We start from the raw sequence: 22,445 nt of genomic DNA, 5'->3' as shown, positions 1-22,445 counted from the left end.
TCCCCCAGAAGACCAAGCCCGGCAGATCTGCGCTCCCCGCACGCCCCACCTGCTGAGAACTAATCCTGGGTTATCTCTCCGCCCGCCCAGCGAAACCCACACCCCCAGGCTTCTGAAGGGCTTTATCTCCTCTTTCCAGGAACTGGACTCGGCCCCTTTCCTCTCGGAGGTGCCGCTGGGCAGCTGCTGCCCAGAGCCCAGGCGAGCCCTGGCTCGCGTTTCCAGCCCGCCTGACTAGGAGAGCCAAGGGCTGCCGATCCTGCTCCCCCTCGCTCCCTGGGCTTCTGTCTCACAGTTAGAAAATACGTTTGGGGAGCAAAGCAAAAATCACACCTAGCTAACAGCTGCTCTGGGTCTGGGTCGGGGGTGGAGAAAGGGAGGCGGCAGAAGGCGGGGGGAGGTGGAATTCCTACTTTCGCCATAAATTGTATGCAAATGGGTTCCTTTCCTGGCAGGCAGCAGGGAGTGAGTGCGTCTTTCATGAGCTAACCCTGTTCCGCTGGGAGGGCTGTTCCTTTAATTCACCAACTGAAAAAGTAGGAAAGGATGTCTGGAGGCGAGGCGTCCCATTACAGAGGAAGGAGCTGCTATATAAGCCAGCCAAAGCTGGCTGCGCTGGCCACAGCCTGCCTACTGTCACACGCTCTCCCGCGAGCAGAGCGCAGACACACACCGGCCGGCCTCTCTTCCGCACAAAGACTGTGCGGCTGGGGGTGACCCTGGGGGCAGCGCACGTGGGAGCCCCGCTGCTCACAGCCAGGTACTGACTCCATGCAGCCGGTTCATTCAAGGATCTAGGTCCTTCCCAACTCCGGAAAGGTAAGTGGGTTTCACCCCCATCACCAAAGATCATTATGGCACACTGTTTGCATTCCTGGTACCAAAGGCGTTGAGGGTTCATAATTGTTAAACTTTCGCTGTGTCTTCGCTGCTGGCAAAATGGGGTATTTGTGACGATCAGATGCACTTTGACTGTCTTCTACTTACCCCTTCCAGTCTTGTAGATTTGGGGGGTTTGTTTGAGTTCTGCGAACAGTCGCACGTGGAAGGAACTTTCTGTAAAGTTTTTATCTCTGCGTTCTCCAGAGGAAAAGTAAGAATCTTCTTTTAACTCCCTGCCTGGCTGATTCACCTGTGAATATTTTTGTTTTAGGGGGAGAGAGGTAGAATTTGAAGGTGGAGATCGTTCATGGCCTTTCTCTGGGATAGGTTAAGGGAAGGTTGATAGAGGATGATGGAGAGAACGATAAAATTGTATATCTAAACAGCACTCACCTTGCAGTTTACAAAAGTTTTGTATCCATCCCTCATCCTACCACATCCTCCCTGTGGTAAGACACAAAAAGGATGAGGGCTGGAGGACAGAAGGGAGGAGGGGACTCCTAGGGCCAGACTACAGGGTGGGAGGGGTGGACACCAGCTTCCATTCTGAAGGGCAGGGGGACTCCCTGTGGGTATCTCGCGATTCACTGATCCTTGGGCTGGGTACCTGTGCATGTCTGGGGGTGCTTAGGGCCAGCAGTACCACGAGTCTTTCTGGAATCACCTCCCCCTCCTCACCTCTCATCACAGAAAGCCCTGAGAAACCCCTTGCCCCAGGGTTGGGAAGCTCTACCTGGCAGACTCTGAGAAGGGCACAGGGGCTCCTCTCTTTCTTCATCGTCGTAAGGGGATTCAGAGCTTGGGTTTTGAAGGCAAGGGTCAGTCATTTTGGTGTCCCCACCACCACCATCAAAGATGAGAATCTGCAACCTCTATGAGCCTCAGTGTCCACTTATCTAAAATGGGAACAATAACTTCTGTTGTCATTATGAGGAGGAAATGGGGCATAACGCATTTGGGAGAGTGAGTGCTCAGTAACCGGAAGTTGGGATAATCATTGTCATTTGTCAAACACTGCCATCACCTTGGAAGTTAAAAGAGGTGATCTTGGATTGTTTCTCATGTGTTCCTCACCCTCTACCCCAAATCCCCTTCTTTCTATCTCACTGGTCTGAGGGTGTCTCAGTGGGCTGACAGGTCGGAGACTTGGCCGTATTTTATAAGCAGGAGGTTGTTTTGGCACAAGTTAGGGGGAAGGGAGCAGCCCAGGGCTGGATGTAAATGTCGAGTTCTGACTCGAGAATGCACAAGGTCTTGAGTTTGGGCGTTTGCAGATTCTAAAGCTGTCAGCTATGAAGTACGGTGCTGCCGGGGGACTCCTTGGAAATGCTTTCCATCCAGAGTGAGAGCGGGACAGGGAGCCCCACTTGAAGAATGAATGCCTCTTTTTCATGTTTTGTGGACCTTTTCCCCTTTTTTATGAAGCTTTCCCATATGTGCTTTAGAAATAAAACCTGCTGCCCACCCCAGCCAGCTTTCTGCCTTGTCCTTCAATATGGTAAGCCCAACTGAGGACTGGGGAGAGGAACTTTAGGTTCAGCGCTAAAGAAATCTCTGGAAAGTTTGCTGGCATCGTGTGCATCTGAGCCCACTGCCGTAGATGTGATTGTGCTTTGACCATACGTGTTTCAGGTAGGTGATGGCGTTTGGGGGAAGAAACGCGTGCGCAATATGAATAATCTCTGGTTTGCTCAGAACAGTGTGCATCAGATAAGGATTAAAAGGGGTATTACCAACTCTACAGTCTTTAAAGATTTTTTTTTTTTTTGTCTGTGCTTTGTTTGAAAAACCTAGCTTCCCTATCTCTTCTTCTAGCTGCTTGTCTCTTCCCCGCCAAGGAAGTTACTGATCTTCCAGCCCTCGGTGTTGTTGTCCATATAAAGAAAATGACAATCTATATCTCTCAGGACTCTTGTGACATCCAAATGAGATAATATATGACAGACTCAGTACCTGACACATAGTAGGGGCTCAGTAAATGGAGATTTTTCTTAGTTTTCTTGCTTCTCAATTTATAAGGACTTATCTGAAATTCATGTTCTCAGACAGTGGTTTTCAAACTTATATTTAGCCATGGAAATATTCATTAAATGAAATTGATGGCAGGACTCCAATATGACCAGTAGATGTGGGGCTACTTTGGTTGAAGCGGGATGGGAGGGTCTGAAACTCACCCCATGTTCTCAGCCCTTGGGACACTTCCACAGAACCTTGAATGACACAAATGCAGTTAAAAATCATGAAGCAAGGCAGTGTACATTCAGGCCGCAATCTTGCACTTCAGTGGGGATGTTTGCCCCTCCGGGGCCCACCTGGAACAGGAATCAATACTATTCCCCGAGTAGGACAGTAGACACGAATGTGGGAAGTATAAAATGCTTAACAAAGGACGCTTATTTTAATTAGTTTTAATGATACCAATAGCCAAAATATATGGAGAGTCTACTCTTGTGTACATCAACTCACTAAACATCCACAGTACATCTCTGAGAAATGGACCATGCCTATTGGGCAAAGACATAGGTTGAAGAGTAGATAAGATGAATAATGTTTCTGGAGTCCTAGAACGCAGGGTGATGGAGCCAGTTTTGAGACCCAGGTCCCGATGACCCCCAAATCAGAAGCACATTTCACCGTGTTCCTTCTGAATGCTGCTTCTTCTTGCGCTCGCTGCCTTTAGAAGGAAAAAAACTTCCTTTCTGACTAAATCTATCCCTCCAGCCAGACTGTGGCCACCCATAAATACAGCAGTAGCCTGATCATATAACCAGAATGGAATTTGGAAAGGGAATTCAAGCTGACAGAATGAAAAACATGTCCCCCTTAATCCTACCCTTTCTGAGGCTCACAAAGAACTAAGAATACCTATTCCCTCCTTCCCCTGGGCTTCTATAGACACACAGCCATGTTTTCTTACGGGGAAAACTATCTAGCTGGTGTAAAGCACAAGGCCTTCCACACTGAAGTCACTTTAGTTTGAAAAGTAGAAAGTAGGCACCAGACATTTAGCTCACCCCAAATACACAATTCCTTGTGGTGAGGATAAAACACATACACACGGTAATAAACATTGAGGGCTAACTGTGTACCACATGCATGATAGGAGGGTTTGTCTGTCGTTCCTCATCTAATTCTCACTCTAACACTGCAAATTATAAATCACTCACTCCATTTTATGGACAGAGAGCAAAAGCCCCAAGAAGGTAAGTGGCTCACATGAGGGCTTTCCGTAAGTGAGGAGCAGGGTTGGCTTTGAACCCAAACTCTCTGACTAAAACTCTACTGTTCTTTCCACTGTGCCGCATTGCTTCCCGAAGTCAGGCAGGGCTGACCCCTTGTAGAACCTTGAATGATCTCTTTCCGTGATTGGCCAGACCGTAGAGATGCCCCCGACTGGCCTTGGTATCTGTTGACCTTACAGAATAGCCCTGCATATATCATTTTCCCTGGTGCTCAGAAAAGGTCAGCTTATAGTGGTGCAGTTCTCTGCCTGGAAACAGAAAAGTTCGAATTTCAGCCCCGAGAGAGAGAGAGAGAGAACGACACTAAAGGAGGCGGTCAGGTCATTACTGTTGGTTTTCATCCCAGGAAAGGAGGCACAGACTTTGTTGTGCTCTGCAAGCTGGAACTCTGCTTGGAGAAGCAGCACTGTCCCTGCACCCGCACCCTCTCCGAGAGCCAGGTGAACCGAGCACCTGGTGTAAAAGGGCTGATGGGGGGACAGAGCGAGACCAGTGTGCCCGGCCCTGGGGCAGTGAACCTCAGGACGATCAGGAAATAAAGGGTTGTAGGCTCCAAGCCCCAAATTCCCCTGAAGTCTTAGAGATGAGGGTGATGGTTCAATCACTTCTCGCTTTGAGAGGATCACAGGGGATTCCCGTGCATCTAAACCCGGCCAATTTGAAGATCTTCAACATGTGGGAAACACGAGACAAAGGCTCCCTTCCAAGGGGGAAAACCCCATCAAAATCTTGCCATCTCCAGGCTGTAATCCCATCCAAACAAAAGGCAGCAGTGGCCTTACCTACCGTAAAGGGGCTGCACATTCCGTGTGGCTTCTTGGTAGAGGGGAAGAGTCTGTGTGCCTACCTGATTCTAACCCTGGTGACCAGACTTTTCTTTCAGTAATGCCCTTAAGCCTAGAATTGTTTTTCTGTTTCCTTCTGCCTTGTCTCATATTTCTGGCCTCTATTTAGCAGCAACCTCATTCGGCACTATCATTGCATCCTCTGACCCTCCATCAAGGAATAAAAGCAAAATGCCCACACTGAAAGCACCCTATGTGAGGAAGAGCCCTTTCACGTGCATTTCTAGTCTATTTGTGAATGGAAATGAAAAAAAAAAATCATGCCAAATTGTCTCAGATTTTTTGAAATTTCCTGAAATTCACAGGTTCTTAATTATGTAGCCATGGTAACTTGAATAGTTTTGGTTGGTCCTTTAACACCCACCCCCACCCCCCAAACACCCTGTGTCAGGAGCCAGAGATGATTTTGTAAGCTCTGAAAGTCGATAGCTTTGCTTCAGAACTAACCAGTGGTTAACTCTTGCCCTGGAGGAGGTGAGTTGGCTGCTAGGAACTTCTACATGAACAGGTCCAAAAAGGTCTTCTAGCTGGGGTTTTCGGGTGATTGTAATAGCTAACATTTCCCAACAACTCTACAGGCATTTTGCCTTTGAATCATCAACCATTCAGCCAGTGTAACTGCCCCCCCATTCAAACATGGGGAACCTGATGCTAAAAACATTTAAGTAGCTTCCCCCCAACCACGCAGAGAGTAAATGTCGGAGCCAGAACTCAAACCCAGCTCCAAGTCCTGAACACGTGGTTATAACCATTAGGATACGCAGGTCACGCTCCGCACCTTAATTCTATTTCATCTTCTGACAACAGAGAGGGCTGGACACCACAAAGCTAAGAAAGAATCAAAAGCTCGTCTTTCAGACCCCCGTGTTCTTCTCTTCAGCATGGCAGCTGCTGGTGGTATCTCTGACTTCCTCCTTCAGAGAGCCATCAACTGTGTCTTGCTGGTGCTCATTTTCCCCAAAGTCTAGCCACCTGCTGACAGGTACCAGGCCCTCAGTAAGTTATTGTTGAAGAAACTCTCTGCCATCCCAAAGGAAATGGAACAACAGCACAGCGCTGCCTTACTTCGGGACTGTGTTCCATGGCTTATGAAGCATTTTCCTCTGCTGGGTCGGTTTTTAACAAAGTAGGATGCACAGAAGTTTATAAACGTATAAAATGACTTTTCCATGCCTCACTCTCAGATTGTCCCAGCAACTATAGATAACCTTACAGGTGGGTAAACTGAGGCCTAGAAAGGTTGTCATTTGCAAAAGTGAAAGTGGTGGCGCGCCCATCTCCCGCAACTGCGCCTCTTTCCTGTGCCATTTAGCCCTTCAGATCTTCTTCCCGTTGTTCAGATAAGGAGGTTAAAGACAGCAGGCTACTTTCCAGAGGAATATTTACATTTTTAAAGGGTAGCTCAGTAGAGAGGGCAATGCTTAAGGATAAGAGAATTGCCAAAGGTGGATTTCAGGCAAGGGGATCCTTGGGAGGAGTAGGAGAACTCAAATTTTATCACCCAGGGATGTGTTCAGGGGTAAAACCATACTTGACAGAAAGAAAGATGGTGGGGACTGAGTACTGAGCGCAAGTCAGTATGTTTTTGTTCAGAACTCTCAGCCTACATGTGCAGCATAAGGCACTCCCGGCTCATAGCAGCGCACTGGGGAACTTTCTAGGCATGCGGTCCAGCAGGAACGCATGTGGCCTCCCTGCAGAAGTGACACACGAGAGCCAGAACAAGAGAGCCTAAAGCAGCCCTGGACTCTCTGCCAGGCAGAACCTCTCCCAAACACTGCATCCAGTCTAGGCACCAAGATACAAAATAACAGCAACAACAGCAATACGAATAAAGCATGGGAATGCACCCAGACAGGAAAGCCATGACTTTCCACTTAGGGAAGAAACCGTCTGGGAGAGGCAAGTACGCAAGGAGCGGGAGAGAACCCGCCTGCTGGGGAGCTCAGGGAAGTAAAAATCAGCTCATGCTGGGCACTTGCACCTTCGGTGCTGCCCCCAGGGGAAGCTGGCTGCTCTCTGGGAAGCTTGTGCCCTGGGTCCTGGGATGGTCATACAGAGGTGGCTTGATGCAGAGATGTCCCAGTAGAGTGTTCTAACTTATAGGTAGTTTGTTAGAAAATTTTTTTCCTGAGAACCTATAGAATGTTGAAATTGAAAGAGCTCTTCAGCAGCTTCTAAGCAAGGGGCTTGGAGACCGGATTGAAAAGACTCCTCCAAGGTGATTTGGGGGCTGCCGTGGAGAGAGGGGGAGGCCAAGCAGGGGCTCCATTCAATCTTATTTTAATTTAAGCCCCTTCACTTTTATCTGTTTTGTGCACAGAGCTTCCTCATGAAATGTCATTTGATGAAAGAGTTCTGAGGCAAAAAAAAAAAAAAAAAAATTAAAGTTTTTGCAAATTGCTGGCCTGGTTTAACTCCTCTTATTTGGAAGATGGTAAAACTGAGACTCAGAGGAGGAAAAAGTCCTTCTAAGATCTCACGCCAGTTGGCAACAGGGTCAGGTCTCAGTCCGAGGTCTTCTGACTCTTGCTCTTGGAAGCCAGGGACGATATAAAAAAAATGTCAGAGTTAATATATTATTTAAGAAGGGAAAATTAGCAGAGTCTTATTTTCTGAACACATTTAGCACACAGGGGTTGAGGCAAGCGTCCACTATATTTGTTATCTCTTGCATAACAAATTGCCATGAAATTTGGTGGTTTAAAATAACACCCATTTATTATCTTACAATTTCTGTAGGTCAGGAATCTGAGCATAGCTCAGTTGGACGTTTTAGGTCATGGTCTCTCTTGAGGCTACACTCACAGTGTTGGCCAGAATTGAGGTCTCATCTGAAGGTTCAACTGGGGAATTATTAGCTTCCAGGCTCTCTTACGTGGTTGTTGGCTACATTCAGTTTCTTGAGGTCTGTTGGCCCAAGACCACCCTCAGTTCCTTGCCACACAGACTTCTCCAACATGGCCATTTGTTTCATCAAAGCCAACGAGAGAGAGAGAGAGAGCCTGCAGGCAAACAGACATCACAATTTTGTACAGCTTAATTGTGGAAGTGATATACCCATCACCTTAGCCATATTTTGTTGGTTAGAAATAAGCCACTAGGCCATCCCACACTCAAGGGAAGAGAATTGCACAAAGATGTGAATAGGAGGGGCAGTATCATCGGGGCCCATCTCAGAGCTTCTCTGCCATTCCAGCACTCCAATGCCACCTATTTCTGACAACTTCTTATCAATAACAAGTTCACCCAACCCACACCTGCACTTCTGTTGATGGGCAGTCAACAATTATGGCAGCCACTAGAGTGGGCTGTATTTTATTTAAGCTTTCCATCCATTTATAAGGTGGAGCCAGGTGTTTTGCATGAGATGTCCTAGTTCATTGGGGAGCCATAATTCCCTTGAATATCTCAGGACAGGATCATCCAAGGCAGTGGCTTCAAATATATTTCATTCAAAGGCAAGACATTCGAAGTGACAAAATCTGAAACTCATCCATTGTCTCCCCTCCCCAACCTATTTCTCTTTTAGCAGATATAATGAAGACTAAAATTTAGGATTAATTCTTTCTCCCTTTCCACTTTGTCCTTACTACACCATCATATTCCAAACTTGTGGATTCTGTTGCCTTAACAAGTAAATCAGTTCACTGCCTCCCCACCCCCTCCCTCATCATCCTAGTTCAGGTCGTGCATCTCACAGATGGACCATAGCAATAGTTTTCCCACTGGTTCCCATCCCACCAGCTTTTCCTTTCAATCTATCCCTCAACCTGGGTTGTAGGTAAACATTCCCAGGCTTAAAGATTTCCAAATGATTCTCTTCTGGCCACAGGAAAAATTCAGATCTCCAACGTGGAATTCAGTTTCTTTCATGGTCTGGCTTCCGGCCTCCAAACAGACCTTGTACTTCAGCTGTAATCCATGCTCTCAACACCCAACTATTTCATGCTTTTTATACCCTGGCAAATGCCACTCCCTCTTTCCTAGAATATCCTTCCCTGTGTTTTTCATCTACTCATAATCTTTTAAACTTCAGTTCAGGAACCACCTCCCTCCTCCAGGTAGATGAATTGTCCCTTTATTGTCATCCCATTCTACCCCACATCTTTTTGTGCCATCACCCTTATCATTCTGGAACTGCCCGTCTGCTCATAGTTCAACTGCTCCTGCCAATGAAGTTCTTGAAAGGAGAATTTATATCTGGTTCATCTGAAATTGAGCACAATTGGAATAAAATTAATCTTCAACCACAGACAGGAGTTATTGCTGTGTCCCAGATTTGGACTTCTCCTTCCTCACTAGAGTTTATTTAGAAAGCCCAGAACTTGAAGTTGTTTTCATGTCTTGGCCTCTGGGCTTTCAACTGTGCAGAGTGATGTCATGGCTTATGACAGCAGGAAGCCAGCCCTGTTCTGGGACAGGAAACCATCTCAGGACACAGACTTCAACGAATGCCCTTGCTTTCAGAGGAAGCTTCTGGGATCAAAGCATGCCCTGCCTGGGATTTGGAAAAACCAGTACCAAGGACAGAGGAGACCTGTCTAGGGATTTGAGGCTGAGTCACAAGAGATCCTAGTATCTGAAGGTTATAACAAGGATCAGTCTACAAACAGAAAGGGAAGGACTCAAGGGAGGGATGGAGACAAAGAGCTCTCTATCTTAGGACATGGAGAAATTCACAGCACAGGGGGAGGATCGGCTAATGGTTCAGAGTATGGCTTTGGCATTAGTTCTGGGTTCAAGTGCTTGCTCTTGTCAACGTGATCTTGGCCAAGTTAGTCAACTTCTCTAACCCTCATTTTCATCCATAGTAAAGGTAAAATAGTAGCACCTACTCCAGAAGGTTATTGTGATGATTAAATGGTGTAAGGGTGAGTGCATTGCTTAGCACAAAACTGACACTTCGGTATAAATGTTTTAACGTATTTTATTATTTATTTATTTTATTAACATATAATGTATTATTTGTTTCGGGGGTACAGGTCTGTGATTCATGAGTCTTACACAATTCACAGCGCTCACCATAGCACATACCCTCCCCAGTGTCCATCACCCAGCCACCCGTCCCTCCCATCCACCTCCACTCCAGCAACCTGTTTGTTTCCTGAGATTAAGAGTCTCTTATGGTTTGTCTCCCTCTCTGGTTTCATCTTGTTTCATTTTTCCCTCACTTCCCCTATGATCCTCTGCCTTATTTCTCAAATTCCACATATCAGTGAGATCATCTGATAATTTTCTTTCTCTGATTGACTTATTTCGCTTAGCATAACACCCTCTGGTTCCATCCACATCGTTGCAAATGGCAAGATTTCATTTTTTGATGGCTGCACAATATTTCATTGTATATATGGGTATAAATGTTTTACTGTTGTTGTTGCTACCTGTTATTGAAATGGTCATGGGTAATAAGGCTCCATTAGACAAACAGTTCCCGAAACTATGGCCTGTGGAGCAGCATTCCTGCGAGATGCAACTGTAAAAGTGTTCTGTGGACAAAGGGGTTTAGGGGACCCTTGGCACTGTGTCCTGTTCTTGGGAATTCTTAGCTCATATTCCAAGGGTGGAGATAAAGTAGATAAGAGGACATGCAAGATCCTTTTAAGCTCCTCATGGAGCTTATATTAGGGTGGAAGAAGATAGATGATAACAAGGAATCAAATAAACTTGTGAGTACAATTTCAGGCAAGTATTTGCTAAGAAGAAACATAAAACACAGTAAGGGAGCAGACAATGAGATGGTGGTAAGTGGGGTGCTCTTTTAAGTAGGGTGAGACATGGAGATGACATTTAAGCAGAGATCTGAATAAAACAGAGAAATTAGCTCTGTAGGTAGTGGCTAGGAGTTTAGATTTTATTCTGAGTGTGATGAGAAGCCAATGGGAGATTTGGGGGAGAAGAGTACATGATCTAAGAAATCCTGTAGCAGTTAACCTATCCAGCTCGTTTAACCCAGTGTCCCCCAAGTTATTTGACCATAAATGCCATTTTCCACAGGACATGTACCTAAAAACATCTTGGAATGTAATCTGGTAAATTCTACACTAGAGCACAAGGCTTCATAGATTTTTAAAAGGACTATAAATTTGCTCTCACTCATCTAGACCTATGGTAAAAAGCCCAGCAAACCACTCGGGCTGAAACAGGCATGCCCAGAGCAAGAAAACCTAGCTCTAGAGGTAAAGAGAAGCAGGGTGTCACCCTAATTAGCAACTCTTTTTGGCTGAGATGATCGATGAGCACAGCCAGGCTGCAGCAGACTCTGGAATCCCATCTCAGGCCAAAGGAAACTTGCCAACATCTGCCTAAAAACTAATCAGTGTTTGCAAACAGTACACCTTGGCTTAAGCATTCTCCAGAGGGGAAGTGTACAAAATTTGAGGTCCAGCCAGAGGCTCTGGGAGAAAGACAGAGGTCAAATATTTCGGTGCTTACACACAGACAGCCACCAGATTGCTGCTAAAGATCTAGGAAATGGAAGGTGAAGGTGTCTACTCGGGCTCTGATCTCTTTCTTTATTGAGCAGCGCTGATTTATATTTTCACCTTAAAATGAACTACAGGAAGTTGCTTGATGAATCAGCCCAAGGTAGTAGTTGAGAGGACACATTTTAGAGTCACAAGTTAGGGTCCAAATGCTGGCTGTCCCTCTAAACACGTCACTGAATCTCCCTGAGTCTCGATTTGACTTCCAAGTGTGCATAGTAATACCTATCTCACCAGGTTGTCATGACAAATGACAAGATAAATGGTAGCATGTATAAACAGCTTCTAGCATAAGGTATGGCACAAAACGATATATAGTAGGCTCTCAACAAAATGTTAGTTTCCTTCTTGTCCAGTTCAATCTGTATTTGGTTTTACTACTATATTCCAGCAAGGGTCAGGAAACCCAGGTGGCAGCCTATTTTTATAAATAGAGTTTTATTGGAATACAGCAATGCTCATTCCTTTATGCCACAACAATGGCTACTTTCTCTGCAATTGTAGAGTTGAGTCTTTGTGACATAGATCATCTAGCTGCAAAACCTAAAATATTTACTGTCTGTCACTTAGAAATAAATTTACAACCCCTGCCAGTGTGCTAAATTTAGATACGTAATTGCCAATCACCACAACCTAGCAAGGTATATATTATTATACTTATACATATAAAGAGATTGAAGCAGAAATAAAGGCTCATCTAGTAAGTCCCCCTCCAAAAACATAATGCTGAAAGAAACTTCGAAGAATGAAAGAAGAGTTACTCATTTATATGATTCATCCTCGATTTCCCCTGGAACCCCCTCTGCCTTTTATCTCTCTCAGGCTGAATTTCTTGACTTCCCTGCCATATGCTGAATTAAATGTTGTTGTCCAGAAGGGACTCCCCCCCTCCAATTTTCCTTATTTGTTTATTTGTTCATATAAGTCCGTTCTTTCAAAAATGAAAGTTGTAATTTCTAGACCTTCTGAAAGACTCACGCCTTGACTGGTTTTTTGGAAACAATACTCTTTTTTTTTTTTTGGTTGTACATAGCATGAGGGCCAGTTTTCCAGAAAGAAGAGATTTGTTAAGCTCCTCTGTCTGCTACTTCTCACTTTATCTTCCTCTCACTTACTCACTTTCTGTCCAGGCCAGACTCAAAGAGAGTAGGCTGTTTCCAGGGGCTTTAAAGATTTGCCTGAGACATAGATATTATAGCACATTTGGCTCTGTGCCTCCCCTCAAGTTTGAAACTACGTAAAATGGCTATGTGCACTCTAGCTCCCCAGCCCCACCCTCCTAAGGGGCCCCATTTTAGGGATCCAACAATTCTACTTGCATGAGTAATATTGGGTATCCCTCTGATATTTGTTGCATAAATTTTAATTGTTTAAACTGAAAAAAATGAATCTTGCTTAAAAAGATAACTTGGTATAGCAGAAAGCATAGGATTTAGAATTATAGGACTGAGTTCTTAATTTTAAATCAAATAATTACTGGCTGGGCAAGTTATTTCACCTTCTGAAGCCTTCAGCTCTCATTAACAGTAAAATACGAACAGCACTTCCTAACTCCTGAGGTTGCCATCACAATTAAAGGGCATCCACAGGGGCCCCTGGGTGGCACAGTCAGTTAAGCATCTGACTCTTGGTTTTGGCTCAGGTTGTGATCTCAGGTTCATGAGATTGAGCCCCACTCGGCACCGAGTCTGCTTGAGATTCTCTCTCCCTCTCCCTCTGACCCTCCTGCTCATGTTCTCTCTGTCTCTCAAATAAATAAACCTTAAAATAAAAAGGGCATCTGTAAAGTTCCAGGCACAGAATACATGTGACACTGTCTGTCTCACTCGTGGTTTACATTGGTGGAGAGTCTCCATCCATGAGCCTCACACTCAGACTGGCCGTGGTCGGATATAACTATTACTCCCATCTAATGTGTAAAGACATGGAAGGAGAAGGGTGTAGATTTGTTCCAAATCTGCACTTTCCCCATTGCGTGCCACCAAACCGAATCCCATGACATACTTCAAACACAAAATAATTACATAGGTTTGGAAAACACTATAAACTCTCCCTCTCTTGGAGATTTCTGAGGAACACAAACCCATTAAAGACCCTGGAAAACCCTGAAGTAAACAAAGCTGTATAATTTGTTTGGTTTAAAATAGCATTTGGTTTAAAACAGCATTTTTCAAACACGTTTAACTAGGAAAACTTTTTTTCCCTTGCATTAATACCTGCCAACATGTTGTAGATTACACTTTACAAAAGGCCCCCTCAATCTCTTCTCCGCCTTATGGCTAAGGTCGAGTGCAAAATGCCCCCTCACATTATGCAGCTAATTAAACCCAAGTCAGGGGTTGGAAATCTCTCTATTTTTCAGGCTCACGTGCAGCTTCCCCTACTCTCTCTGGAAGTAAAGGTCTTTCACTGTCAATAGTTACTCTGGACCCTGACCACACTTGGACAACAGTCAAGGATGACCCCAAAGCCGAGGGTAGGAATGGGCTCTCCGACACTTGAGTCAGTCCATCTGAATTAAATCCCTGCTGCCCCTTTCCAGCCCTGTGAGCTGGAGCTGGGTGAGCTTCAGTTTCCTCATCCCTAAACTGAAAAATAAATAAGCAAACAGACAAATAAATAAATAAATAAAGGTAGCTACTTCATCGGTCTTGGAGAGGATTCAACAAAATAACCCAAGTAAGACAGGTAGTGAAATTCCTGGCACGGGTGTGTTCACTCAGTGTTAGCTACTGTTGAAGCATTGAAATGGCCCCATTTGAGAAAGAGAGAGCAGACAATGAAAGTATGTTTCCTTGTGTGGGTGTCACACAAATTAATTGCGGAGCAGTGTTAGTTTTCCCTGAGAGTCCGGTTTCCTGCTTCGAATCTTAGAGGCATTGTTTCATTTCAGGAGTCAACTTCTATCAAAATGCATCAAACTTTACTGCACTTGATTCATACAGGCTTTTATATTGTCAGAGACTCCATCTGGTTCCCTCTGACTCAGGCCTCAAATGGCATTCCATTCATTCGAATATCAGCACATTGGCTTGGAAAAGATTGCCAAAGCCATCTAGTCTTGCTATGCCAAATATTTGGCACACATAGCAATAATCCCTCACTTTGGGACCCATGGTGTTCATTGCTAAGCCATCACAGCACTTTCTCCCCGAGTCCAAACGAGGCCATGGTGCCAGGTGGCCGTATCAGCTCACTGAGGTTGACACGTAAGCGGAAACTCCGTTGCTGTCCCAAACCAGTTCAACCTCTCAGTCAATGTTTCAACCACCTCTACAATATTACTGTCTATTTTTTATTATGTCCGATGTTTTGGAGTTCCCTAACAAGGGAAGCCACAGAGGAAGAGGAGAGAAAAGTGGAACAGATGCTAACATTTGGGGGGGGTATATATAACTCTATCATTCTATTCTCTGTCTCCAAGAACCCTGCAAATATCCTGATTTTACAGCTGAAGAAGCCACAATTCAGAAAAGTTACAGAATTTATTTATAGAATTTTATAGAGTTTGATCTCCTGCTCTAAAGGCTATGTTCTTCTCTATCCTATCACAGTGCCTCCTTAAAAATTTTCAAAGTCTTTCAAGGCTACATCTCTGGCATTGGGTAGCTTACAACAGCTTCACAGGGGTCACCATGTCCCAGTGCCCTTTTTAAAAGGTCTCTTATTTAACATTGAGGTATGAGTCAGTCTGTAACCCATCCTTCCTGGACAAATCTCTGATCTCTTCATTTTGGCTCAAGAGCTCAAGAACCTACTTGCAGTAGAGTCAACTAGATTTCCTGGAATTTGGATGAAGGCCAGAGGAGGTCATTGTTCCAATAGGAAATGAACTGAAATTTACATTTGAAACAATTTTCCAGAACTTTACAAGAACTATATTGTTGCCACTTGGTCAGACCCTCTTTTTATTTTCCTTTCTGTCTAGGCAAGAAAGAGGAGAGAGAAAGCAAGTGCTCTGCAGAATTTTTATTTCAAAAATTGAAACCAGACCACACCAGGGCAGTTTGTGGCCTGAATGTATCAATGGATCTAGTCATAGTTCATCTGAGCTTTTCTTAGGTATACTAAACCACAAATATGAATCTCATTATTGTGTCTGAATGGAAATATTTTATGGATTAAGATTTGTGAGCTTAATTGGGTTGGTAAGGAAACTTCTGTTTGGGGGATGGCAAGAAGGAAGCCACAAAGCACCACCAGCCCTTCAGCCAAACAACTAAAGAAAGAAACATAATCTGGGGGGCAAGGGGCTATCCTTAATATTGGCTACTTGACATGGGTCTAAAATGAAGTCCAAATTTAAGTTCAGCAGAAATATTGCCAAATTAGCAATGGATCACGGGTCCCTAGAACCCAAGAGTCAAGGACTGGGGACACACACTCTTGCTTATTTGACGGGAGAGTTGATGAGACCTACCCAAGGTCCCACAGAGAGTGGTTGGCAGGACTGTGCCTCAGAGCTCATCTTCTAGCCCTTTGATCTACTGCACTCCCCACTGCACAGTCTCAGGAGAGCCTCAGATCTCTGGGAGCTGAGAAATAAGTAGTGAAAAGTCAAAATTCAAAAGGAGAGAGAGTGACCTAACTCCAACAACAAATGCCGCAGTGACATGGGGAGACTAATAACCCAGGAAGCCTCATTCACATGGAAACCAGAATTTTACACTGAGGACATCACAGTCCTGGTCGAGTTCACCTCCTGCCAACGGTCTGGTTGAGTTTACTGTGATGCTATGGAAGATCTATCTCAAAGCGGACAGTACTGGGCTCTCAAGAACCCTTGAGGTGTTGCCTGGAATCTCATGGGAAGGAGCCCAGCGTGTCTTGGCCATCTTGTAACCCCTGGGCTTAGTGTGGTCTCTGGCACATAGTAGGTACTCACTGAACAGCTGAGTGAATAAAAATGAACTAATGCCGGGAGTGCAGCTATGATGAATTCCTTGATACATCTTGTCTTAGAAGAGATCACTGGAGAACTAATTACCTTAGAGCTATCAGGAAAATAAGAGTATTTGTTCATTCAGTCATTCCATGCATACGAGACCCTGCTATGTGTAAGTTCAAATCAAGAAATATATTCAGCTTTATTTCACGTAAGTATAAACATATTGTGCCTTCACTGTTGTAGACGCTGAGCTTGGTGTTGGGTATTAGATGAATGGCTCAGATGTAGTTCCTGCCTTCATGGAGCTGACATAGTCCATACAATCTAACTCCTTACAGTCCAATATAAATACAAGATGGAACTGGCTTATGCTCTAAAAGAGGAAGATGTACATACATAATAAAGTCACTCAAAATCAATTTTAGAATGACACGTGATGGAAATCATATCAAATCAAGAACTTGGAGAATTCAGAGGGAAAAAAATTACCCGAGAAAACTTCTAATAATAGATGATTTTTTTAGCTCTGTCTTGAAGGACAAATAGATTTGTCCATTCAGAGATGGCAAAGGGGCTCTCGAGCAGCCTTCGAGGCTTCTGGTACCCTCTCTCATGGACAACTGAGATATGGCAGCATCTCCAAAGCTTTTCCCCTTTGAGCCGGGTGTTTGAAAATTATGGAGATAGAGCTTGGGACTGGTCTTGAACCATAACTTTTTTCCTTGGCCCTCCAGCCCAAAAGGCTGTAGAGGACCGTGGTTCAGGGCACTTAACTTTGGACTCACATGGACTTGTGTTCAAATCCTGACTCCACTACTTAATAAATGTCTGAACTTACATAAGCCACATAATTATTCTCTGCTTCAGTTTCCTCGTCTTCAAAATAATAAAGATACTGCCTCATATCATTTTGTGAGGATTTTAAAATTGGAAACCTAAGATGCTTAACTGGCAAAATAAGCACACAGGGAATGGTCATAGATGACATTTTTATTACTTTTATTATCACTGTTGTTATGATTTCAAGCTCTTCTTTATCTTCCAAGGCCTTTTCAATCAATATTTGGTAGTTCTAAGCATTTCCTCCTCCCGGAAGCCCTCTGGGAACTTCCATGCTCAGACTGACACTTTCTTCAATTCCTTCATTCAGACCAGCACTGCTACTGAACCTTGCTATGTATATTCCAGTTTCTGAGATTTCTGGAAACAGAGAGTAAGTCCTTCCCCTGCCTAGTCTCCCTAGCACACTGCATACTGTGCAGCCCATTGTAAGTGAAGAGAAAGCAGCCCTTAAAAGAATCTTAACACTTATAATCTTGCTGTCAGCCTGAGAGTCTGCGCCATGTTCCCAATCTGCAGTGACACACACACACACACACAAAATAAAAATAAAAGAATATCACAGATATTAAATCCATAGTACATGGACTTAAAATCAAATACATTTGTGGGTGCCTGGGTGGCTCAGTCGGTAGAGCATCCGACTCTTGATTTCAGCTCAGGTCAGGATCTCAGGATTGTGAGATTGAGCCCCGAGTCAGGCTCCCATCTGTTCATCAATGGACGTGGAGCCTGCTTGAGATTCCCTCTCTCCCTCTGCCCTCCTACCCCGCATGCTCTCTCTCTCTCTCTCGAAATAAAAAATAATAAAATAATAAACTGCATTTGTGAACTTTTAGGAGGAAATTGTAGGCTTTATTATTAGAACATGCTGGTCTTCTTCATTGTTGTATCCTTCATGGTTAACTCAAGGCTTGGCAGATGGTAGGTATTTAATAAATATGTACTGAAAAGATGGATGGGTAGAAGGATGGATGGATGGATGGACGGACAAATGGTTGGATGGGTGGGTGGATGGATGGAAAACTGAAGAAACCTTACAGGACCAAGAAACCTGGAAATCTCTTAACACAGAGTCTCTCCAAGATCCTATTGCTGATATGTCTTTCTGGGGACCTTTACAATGACCTCAGACTAAGAATTACCAGAAGGCTTTCATATGCCCTTACTTTTGAAGGGCTCTCAGTAGCCCGGGGGGAGAGATAAACCTCAATCAAATTCATTGACCAAAAGGGAGGATCTCTGGGTTTTAATATCAACTTTACCACTAATTAGCTACAGACCTTCTCTGATGTTTCAGTTCAGTAATTCCCTTTCAAGGCATGTACTACCTGTCCTGATTCAGATGTGGCTGCCTGGAGCGATGTATTCATACCAGTTCTGAAGTGGGGCTCTGTGGAAATGTATAGGTGCTGATTAGAAATGCCTGCCACGTATACTAGAAGGATGTGTGCTGGTGCCACAGATTTGCCACCCCCCCGACTCAGTGGTTTTCTACAGTTGCTTCTAAGCCCTGCTCAACTCTGATTTTCACTCTATCATCTCATGTCTGTCTGTGTCTGTGGAAAGTGCCGAGAAGCTGAGCCAAACGTTTCCCGTCAGGAGCAATGTCTTAAAAGACTAAACCACAAGCAGCCTCTTCTGGAGAAATCCCTGGCAGAGCAGCATGGACATCCATCCCAGAAGGAGCACTGCCTCTTGGCCGGGGTACTGACCTCCCAGAAAAGAGCCCCACCCTAGCCTCACAGATTGCCTTTTCTTGCTACTGAACAAAAATAGATAAACCAGGAGGAAAACCAGGGCTGTAGCCTCAGCCTCCTCACTCCCCTGTGGATTTCAGAGTATCCCTGTCACTTGACAAACTGAAGCACTAACAATGATACACTTCCAAGGAAAAAGCGGCAAGAGGGGGCTCCCCTGCCCTCCCTTACGAATCTCTCATCCTTCAGAGACTAGCCTTCCAATAACTGCCTTCTCTAAACCAAGGACACAAACCATCACACAGTAACAACACACACAGGTTACTGAGATCTCTGTCCTGTTAGGCGCTATCCTCAATATTTTCATATATTATCTCATTTAATCTCATTTTCTCCCACTTGCAGTTGAAAGAACTTTATTGTGGGGTTGATACTAATATTACCATTTTACAAGCAAGAAAGGTGAGGCTCAGAGAGGGAATGTTACATATCGAAGGTCACAGCTACTAGATGGAACCATATGAAGTTGCCTTCTATCCAACCATTTTTGACCTACAAAAATGGCAATTCCATTGAGGTCAAACTGAGAGCAAGTGGCAGAACCAGGGTTCAATAGTACTTGCCTGATTCTAGAACAGATATTCTCCAACATTGCACAGACTCTCCTTGGATAACTGTCCATTTTAACATTTATCATTCTTCCCTGTAATTATCTGTTGATATGTCTGTTTCCTCTACTGGCCCATGAATTTAATGAGAACAAGAGTGATCCATCACAGGTCTCTGAAACACCTCAGTATCCCCTGGGCTATCTTAGCACTCACTCAATTCATCTGTGTTGAATGCAAAAATGAGTAATTTTTCAAATGAATTCATTCTCAGGCCTCTGGGATGGATGATTACTGGCTCCAGTAGCATCCAAATTGGGCACCAGTTAAGTCACCATGCTACATGAATGGATAAATGCTTTTCAGTGCTGGATTTAAAACACCTAGGGCTTGGAGGTGCTTTGGTTTGGCAGTCAAAGGTTCTCTTAATTCTTTCAAGACAGGTTGTGCTGGCCCCACTAACTGTTAAAGATCAGATGTCCTCGGAAAAAATCCACACTTAAGGTTGTTTCCTGGCTCCTCTCTCTCCCTGACACATTCCAAGAAGGAATTTATGGATGTTGGGAAGGACAAGGGGTGAAGAATTTCTAGAACCTTTAAGAACGCCCCTGCGTAATGACTGTGTTCGATAAAATTCTTCTCTTACCTGTAAGCAAGAAGAAAAATTTGGTGTGAGCTGCCTCATGTGTTGCCAAAATGCGATGGAAAGAGATTCATCCTGCATTTCTAAACAGTAGGAATCTTCCTCGCTGCCCCCAACCTAGGATATTTCATGTGCTTGCCTAAGTCAATAAGATAGATATATTCTGGGAGCCACTAAAAATGAAGTCATAAGTAATTCTGAAATACGATTCTAGCCAGTTGGAAGTTTTATCTTTATCTAAAAATGAAATTGTTTATTCTCCAGCTGCGACTAGGAAAAAATTCAAAGATTGTTGATTCCTTCATCCAGCAATGGTCTTTATCCTGTGGTGAGGTTCCTAAAAATAACGGATAGTTTATGTCATGCTGCTTCCAAAAGGTTAGCTACCAAACAGCTCTTCTTGGAGATGGGGTGGGGGCAGATCTGATAACCAGACAAGAGGCACCTTAAAGTATAAAATTATTAACTAGAAAGCCCTTGGAAAATGGCTGCCACGATACCGACCATACCCTCCTCACCTGTTAAATGAAGTGTTACCTCAGAGTCATGTTCTGAATAAAAATCTATAATGCCAAGATCTGGAAAATGATCCTACACTGGCAACATCTAATGCCGGAGAAGGTGAACCAAGAACTAATTTTTATCTTGCAACGGTAATGAAGTCCTAACCGTTTTAACACCCTCCCCCACTTAAAAAAAAAAAAAAAAAAGGCTTCAGGACCATTATTTTAATCTCTTTAAATTTGGAGGGGGGAACCCTAAATATGCCAGGTATTTGGAGACCAGGGACTACAGACAGATGCCTCAACAGAGGACGCTGAGCAATTAGACACCTATCCTTAGAGAGATACAACGTTGCTTCCTGGGCTCAGTGCCAGCTCTTCAAGTTGACCTTGCATGTCCTCCTCCTATTCCCTACCATGGTTCTACCAACTCTGTGTGCTCCCTCCTTTCTGCTCCCCTGCATGTCTTTGACACCCCAAGAGAACTAACCTTCAGTATTCCATTACCCCCACCTCTGCCTCTAGCAGGGAGCTGCAAAGGGATGCATGTGTCATCTTCTTTATTCTCCTTATCAACCCTGCACTCCAAGTCCCTTGCCTTTTCTCCGCTCCCTTTCTAGTCTTCCACAGGCTTCGAATTCTGCCCACCTACTGCAGTTGTATCCATCCACTTCTCAAAACTGCCACCCATCCTTCAGGTCCATCTCAGAGGGTACCTCTTTCAATGTGTTTTTCCTAAGCCCCCTAGAAGAATGCAGCCTCCCTCCACTTTAAACATGGCATAGACTTAGGTTGACCAGTCTCTGTTGTTATCTGTTATATTGTTGTTATAATCATGATGTATCTCCCTGATTCTCCCATCCCTTCTAGATGCAAAGTTTTCTTTCTGATCCATTCTCTATTTGACCAGTGTTATTATTGCTTCTATATTAATATTAGCCACCATATATAAAGCACCTACTGTATGCCAGACGCTGTGCTAGTAGCTTCACATATATCTCACTTCATTCCATTCTCCTGAAACACCATGAAATAGAGGTAGGTATAGCCATGTAGGGGATCCAGGCAAGTGAGACTCAGGGTGAATGAATGGCCACAAGAAGCAGCTACTAAGTGGAAAAGCTGGATTCTAACATAGGTCTGTTTCTTTCCAATGATCAGGCTCTTTCTCTCACACCCAGTTGCTTCATCAACAGAGTGGTTTATATTGCTGAAGGGAAGAGACTGAGTCCTCTCAAAAACTCTGGAGAAAAGTAGTGTATGGGTCAACAGAAGGAAAGCCATAAGTTATCTTTGACAAGTTCTACCAGCTTCCAAGAGAAGGGTGAAGCAGAGCAGAATAAGATGTTAGGCATGGCCAGAGTGGTCCCTGGAGTAGCTTATCTTTGGTTTATTTGAGGAGAAGAAACTCATGGAGAACTTGGGGCTCTAAAGTATGAAGAAAGAAAGAAAGAAAGAAAAGAAAGAAAAAGAAAAGAGGAAGGAAGGAAGGAAGAAAGAAAGAAGGAAAGAAAAAGAAAAAGAAAGAAAGAAGAAAGAAAAAGAAAAAAAGAAAAGGAAGGAAGGAAGGGAAAAAGAAAGGGAGAAAAAAAAGAAAGGCAGGAAGGAAAGAGAAAGAAAGAAAAAGGAAAGAGAAAGGAAAGAAAGGGAAAAAGAAAAGGAAGGAAAGAAGGAAGGGAAAAAGGGAGAAAAAAGAAAGGCAGGAAGGAAGAAAAAGAAAAAGGAAAGAGAGAGAAATGAGAAAGAAAGAAAAGAAAGAAAGGAAAGAAAGAGAAAGAAAGAAAGAAAGAAAGAGAGAGAGAAAGAAAG

The 22,445-nt window shown here is 44.1% G+C and overlaps 1 protein-coding gene across 3 annotated transcripts in view; it reads left to right on the top strand.

Annotated features, from left to right (window-relative positions):
- The first annotated feature begins 509 nt into the window (after positions 1-509).
- TNC (tenascin C) overlaps positions 510-22,445 on the top strand; it is a 91,689-nt gene continuing 69,753 nt past the window's right edge. For 2 of the 3 annotated variants that reach the window (XM_032418365.1, XM_032418363.1), the window contains exon 1: positions 510-819. The gene's annotated coding sequence lies outside the window, so the exon portion shown is untranslated. The remainder of the gene's footprint in view (positions 820-22,445) is intronic. The other variant, XM_032418366.1, reaches the window with a different exon arrangement.

The sequence above is a fragment of the Phoca vitulina genome, unplaced genomic scaffold (genome assembly GCF_004348235.1).
Source record: "Phoca vitulina isolate PV1807 unplaced genomic scaffold, GSC_HSeal_1.0 scaffold21, whole genome shotgun sequence".
Lineage (NCBI taxonomy): Eukaryota > Metazoa > Chordata > Mammalia > Carnivora > Phocidae > Phoca > Phoca vitulina.
The sequence above is the reverse complement of the archived record's forward strand: the minus strand, read 5'-3'. Positions and strand labels throughout refer to the sequence as shown.